A 6000-nucleotide genomic window follows, 5' to 3' on the forward strand; every position below is an offset into this window, starting at 1 on the left:
ACTGACACAGCCTTTGCCCTAGTCCAGGCCTTCTTAAACTCAGGCCTTAAATGCTGCAATAACCTTAGGGCTGTGTCTCCCCTTTGGCAAAATCCCCTCCTTCATGGCCTAGGCTGTTTGAATAATGCCAATTAGTTCCATTTGCTGCATCATCTGGACTGAGGGCTGTCTGAATTGAGGTGAAGATTGGATCCATTTCTCCTCCCTGTGCCAGTTTCATCTGGTGTCAAACTCTTCCCTAAAGAGTGGTTATGTGGGAAACTGGGTCAGCACTACCCAGCGGACAAGGCAACCATTTTCCCAGGTCTTATTTGTCCAAAGATTTATTAAAGGATACACTTTGCATCTGACTGGAGATGAGAGTGGAAAGGTGAAGGCCTTGTGCAAATAATCTGAAGTGCTAGTGTGACAGCTTCAAAGCTAGGTTTTGAAGTGCTAGTGTGACAGCTTCAAAGCTACCCCTGCCTCTTTTTTTTTTTTGGATAGAAAAAGTCCCAATCTCGGATATGTTAAAAAAAAAAAAAGATCCCTCCTTTTCAGGAATTCCAGAATTATGATTGGTCAGGAGTAAGGTGTGATTTGCTTCCTCTGCTTCCAGATCCATGATCAGAGTCTTTGAGTACAGCAATTTGTAGAGGGGGATGAGACTTGAATGTACCCCGATTTACTCAAGATTAGCTAAGAAGGAAGATATAAAAAGTCTTATCTATGAGACCAGGTGCCATGGGGCTGTGTTTATCAAGACGGATATTTTATCTAAGATTTTTTTTTATAAGACCTTCTTGAGTACTTTTAGGGCTGAAAACACTGAGTAAAATTTAACATTTAAAGGATAACTGACAATTATGTAACAAGGATCAGCTAGGTGGGGATCCCAGTGATATAATGGATAGAGTATTGGGCCTCGAGTCAGGAAGATCTGAATTCAAACATATTCATACACTTTCTTCATTCATTTACTAGATGTGTGACCCATAGCAAATCACTCAAGCTCTGTTTGCCTCAGTTTCCTTATTTTAAAAATGGGATGATATTACCACTTATCTCCTAAGGTTGTTGAAAGAACTAAATGACAAAATAATTGTGAATGTATTCACATACACATACACAGGTGTTTATGTGTGTGTGCATATATACAGAGAGAAGAGTATATATAATGCATGTCTATGTATACACACATATAAACATATATACATATATGTATAATGTATGTACAAACATAGATACATATATTTCATATATGTTTATATGTCTGTATACAGACACACAATTTAAAATCACATGATTTGGAGGGGGGCAGGGTCAATATACTTCCCCAAACCAAAGATACTAACAAAAGAATAAAGGCCTTACTTACTAATAATATTATTTACAAATATGTATACGTGTGTATTCAATATTTATCACCGTTGAATCATTTATTTTTCCTAAATTCTGGAATGATAGCACTTGGCATTTAGAATTGTCTAGTTATTACTAAAATAAACAGTATAGAACTAGAAAGATCTAGTACCACAATCAGCAATGCAGATGTTAAAGATTTGTTAGCTTTAGCACATTTCTTTTTATATTCTTAGCACTTAGTAAAGTGCCTGACGTATAGAAGGTCCTTAATAATTGATTGATTAATTAATGCTCTTAAGAAAGTTACCCAAGTCACCACCAAGGTAAAGTGACATCCTTTGGATCAATCAGGCAGACAGTTTGAATCAAAGGTAAGCCTTGAAGGCAGGTTTCACTGTTTCTATCCACCACCTTCAAGCTCCTTTTCATTTAATTACTTGCATCACCTTAATTTAAATTCATCAGTTTCTCCAAGCACAAATGTTAGGATAGGATAATAAAACATGTACCTTTAATATATATATATATATATATATATATATATATTTAGCATTACAATTTCATGTTTATGAATGACAGGATATTAGGGGGTAGGGGGAAGGACAGAAACAGGGAGGAGAAACTGATGGAATTTGCCAGGAAAAAAAAAAAACAGTTTCCTTGGGACTTTTTTTTGGCTAAATTAAATTTAAGCTGATAGGAAGCAATGTTCTAAACCAGATGTTTGACAAACTTTACAGCTCTATAGGTATTCAGGGTATATGTGCACGCAGGAACACCTAGCAAACAGATGTTGTATCTTTAATGAAGGGATTTATTCTCTTACCTACTGGGCTTAATTTGATTTAATAGTGTCATTTATGTGTTTGTATACAACCCCAGAGGCATTTGGGTAATGAATGCATTTTAATAAATCAACATTATAAATAGTATGGTATTTCCACTAGAATGTGGACATTCTGAAAAACTCTAGGAAAAATGAATAACTACTAAGTTAATTAAAAGTTTTGAGGGCAGACTCCTGGAAAGCAATATTTGCATTGCTATTTTAAAGCATCTAATCTCACTATTCTCATTTAACACTCATTCCTTTGAATCCCACTGGAGTAATTTTCCAATCTTTTAAATTAATGTTTTAGAAAGGGTGTTTGAAGGCAATGTTTATGGACAATTGCTGTTACCTGACAGGGATTGCCTGCATTTCCACCTCTTTTTGCACTCACAGCCCATTTCCTCACTGCTTTGGTACAAGTTGGCCCCTGTCTAAAAGGCCCTCCCTCCTTTCCTTGGCTTTTCAGATCAATTCCCAGCTTCCTTCAAAGCTCTGCTCAGTTCAGCTCTCACATCCTATAAGAGGCCCTTAATTATATGTTGGTGTCTCCCTAGTGTCAGAAGAAAGTGCAGAAGGTCCCCAGTGTGTCGAGTGAGTCCCCTTGTAACAAACATAAAAGACAGCATGTGCAGAACTAACAGGCTGGGCAGTCAATAAATCAAACATTTATTATGTGCCAGGATCCCTGCTAAGTGTTATGGTCAGGATGTGACCAGCATCTTTAGGGAGACTTTCCACACAGTTGAAAACATGACCCATCGGAATCTTTTGAGTAGCAGTCCTGAGTTCAGCACAATGCCTTTATACTGGTAGTACTTGATATTTTTATTTAAAAAAAATAAAATATACTGTTAACTCCATGTGAGATTGTAAGTGTCCTAAGAAAATGGATCCCCTTATCATCTAACAGAATCTTCTACAATGATTTCTTAAATTGAATTAGACATTTAGAATAAGGAAATAGCTGAGTGTTGACTGTCAAACCACAATTCTATGCCTCAGTTAATTCTGTGCTGAATAGGGTAGATGACATGTAACATCCCTTCTAGTTATGAATACATGATCTCATCCATAGCATTTGCATTGGGTTATAGGGTATAACCCTATAAAAAGTTTCAAGTTCACTGTTTAAACTGCATGGCTCTGGGTGTACATATGTTTTGAAGGCCATAGAGGATACTCAGAGAAATTTTGAATTGGGAAGGGGTCTGTAGCAGCAAGCACCTTAACATACCCAGAATGGCTGCTAGCACAGGTTCTTTGATCTGCTTTTCTAAAGAAAAGCAACTCAAAAAGGGGTTAACAATCTTACTTTAGTCAAACCTATATCATTTATCTAGTTCAGGGGAAAAAGTCAGCACCCTGAACTTCAGAGAAAATATGAACAGAACTTAGAAGCAGACAAAAAATACAGACAGAAAAACAGTCCAGCAGAAAGGGCTTTCAGCTGTCTGACCATTACATCCATACCTAGTTAGTTACCAGAGAGAGAAGCACCACCATCTGGGTTTTCAAAGCCAGGGGGCTCAATGGCTGCCCAGAGTCTCATATGGTGAAATCACACAACACTTCCCATGAGTGTGTCCCAAAGCAAAACCTCACATCAGGGTATATATAGCCTCCTCCAGGGTCAGAGAACATCATGACCTTGGTGACCCACTACCCAATCACAAAGTAACAAGGTGTGGGTGTTCCTGAAAAACAAGCCTCCCACCATAGGCTCCATGTGACTACATTCAGCCTATTAGGGGGCAGAGTATATTTTCAAATCAGAGAAGGTTCTCAAAATGACTTAAGTAGCCTATCAAGGGGCAGGAAAGATCTTCAAATTCTCATGATCATTACAGGGTTTTAAAGGCCATTATCCCAAATTCCAATTTGACCATTCAATCAACATATTTTTATGATGTGCCTGATATGTGGTAAGTGCTGTACTAAGTGATGAGGATATGAAAAGAGGCAAAGGTTAGCCTACGCCCTCAAGGAGCTGACAATCTCATGAGGAAGACAATATGCAGAAACATATATACAGAGCAAGCTGATAAAGGAAATAATTAACAGAGAGAAGACACTAGAATGAAGAGGTATTCGGGAAGACTCCTGTAAAAGATGGGATTTTAGTTAAAACATAAAGGCATCTAGGGAAGTGTGTAGTCAAAATGGAGGAGAGATAGTCTTCCAGGAAACAGAGACAGCAGAGAACATACCTGGAGCCCTGAAATAGAGTGTCTTCTCTTTAGAAGAGCAAAGAGGCCAGTGCCACTGGTTGGAAGAGTGCATGCTGGGGAGTTAGCTGTAAGAATGAGAAGCAGGAGAGACTAGTCTCCTGAAAAGTTAGAGAGAAAAGATTATCAAGGGGGAGAGAGTGATCAATACTGTCAAAAGATGAAGGGTCATTAAAAATGAGGACAGAGAGATAGAGGATAGAGAAAAGGCACAATTAAGAAACCATTTGTAACTTTGGAGAGAATATATGTGGTGAAATGATAAGGCATAAAATGGGACTGAAAGGGGTGAAGAACAAAGTGGGAGAAGAGAAAATGGAGGCACCTATTGTAGACAACCTTTTGGAGGAGTTTAGCTACGAAGGATAGAATAATTGCAGGACAATAGCAGAGATGGAAGGAACAAGTGAGGTTTTTTTTTCCATAATGTGGAAGAAATGGGCATATTGATAGGCAGTACTGAATAAGTCAGTAGACAGGGAAAGAATGACAATGAGGGACAGAATAGGGATGGCAAAAGGGGTAATCTATTGGAGGAGAAAGAACAGAATGGGATGACTTCAGTAAGTAGATGGATAAGGTTTGGGAAAGAATAAGGTCACTTCATCATGTGAGACAGGTGTGAAGGAGGAAATAGTGACAGAAAGCATCTGAGTAAAGGAGATGAAGAGTGGGGGAAAAGGGACTCGTGGAACATGGCAAATCAGTTTGGGAATTCATTTCAAAACACATTTTGACAGATGGACATCCAGTCTCAGTTTCAACACATTGCGATGTGCGACAAACCACTGCATTTAGGTACACATGATTCCAAAGTGTTACAAAATTCCACCTTAAATGAATTTGGAATCAATCTCCTGCTAATGTTCATAGATTAATCCTTGTTCTGCCCTCTGAATTTATAGTTTATCCTGTACACAGAATGTGTTTCTTTCCTTTTAATGAGACAGCCTTTAAGATATCTGAAGAAGGGGTGGCCAAGTAGCACAGCGAGTAAGAGCACCAGCTCCAGTGTTGGGATGACCTGGAGATCGAATCCGGGCTCAGACACTTAGCACACACCCAGAAACACCTGGCCGTGTAACCTTGAGCAAGTTATTTAACCCCAATTGCTTAGGGGCAGTCAGGTGGCTCAGCAAGTAAAGAGCACCAGCTCCAGTGTCGGGATGACCTGGGGATCAAATCAGGGCTTAGATACTTAGCACCACACCCAGAAGTAACTGGCCATATAACCTTGAGCAAGTAACTTAACCCCAATTGCTTTAAAAAAAAAAAACATATCTGAAGAAACCTATGATCCTCCCCCTAAGGCATTATTTCTCCAGACATTATCCAGATGCTTCCAACTTTCTTATATCACAAGGTTTTCAGAGCTTTCGCCTTCCTAATTATTTTCTTCTAGGCCATTGTGAATATAGAATGAATCCAAATTGCTATATTTTGAAGAAAATATATACCGTGTTTCCCCGATAATAAGACCTATCCCGAAAATAAGCCCTCCCCTTACTGTGTAAGATTCCTCTGAAATAAGCCCTCCCCCGAAAAAAGCCCCATTGAGATTGCTACTGTAGTGAAGGTGATCCCCTGCGCTACACGCTA

The 6000-nt window shown here is 38.8% G+C and overlaps 1 protein-coding gene across 2 annotated transcripts in view; it reads right to left on the reverse strand.

The window, feature by feature from the left end:
• CTNNA3 (catenin alpha 3) overlaps positions 1–6000 on the reverse strand; it is a 2053326-nt gene that overhangs the window by 236473 nt on the left and 1810853 nt on the right. The window lies entirely within an intron of this gene.

The sequence above is a fragment of the Petaurus breviceps genome, unplaced genomic scaffold (assembly GCF_028583685.1).
Source record: "Petaurus breviceps papuanus isolate PSGF00001 unplaced genomic scaffold, PetGlider_PUasm1.0 490, whole genome shotgun sequence".
NCBI lineage: Eukaryota > Metazoa > Chordata > Mammalia > Diprotodontia > Petauridae > Petaurus > Petaurus breviceps.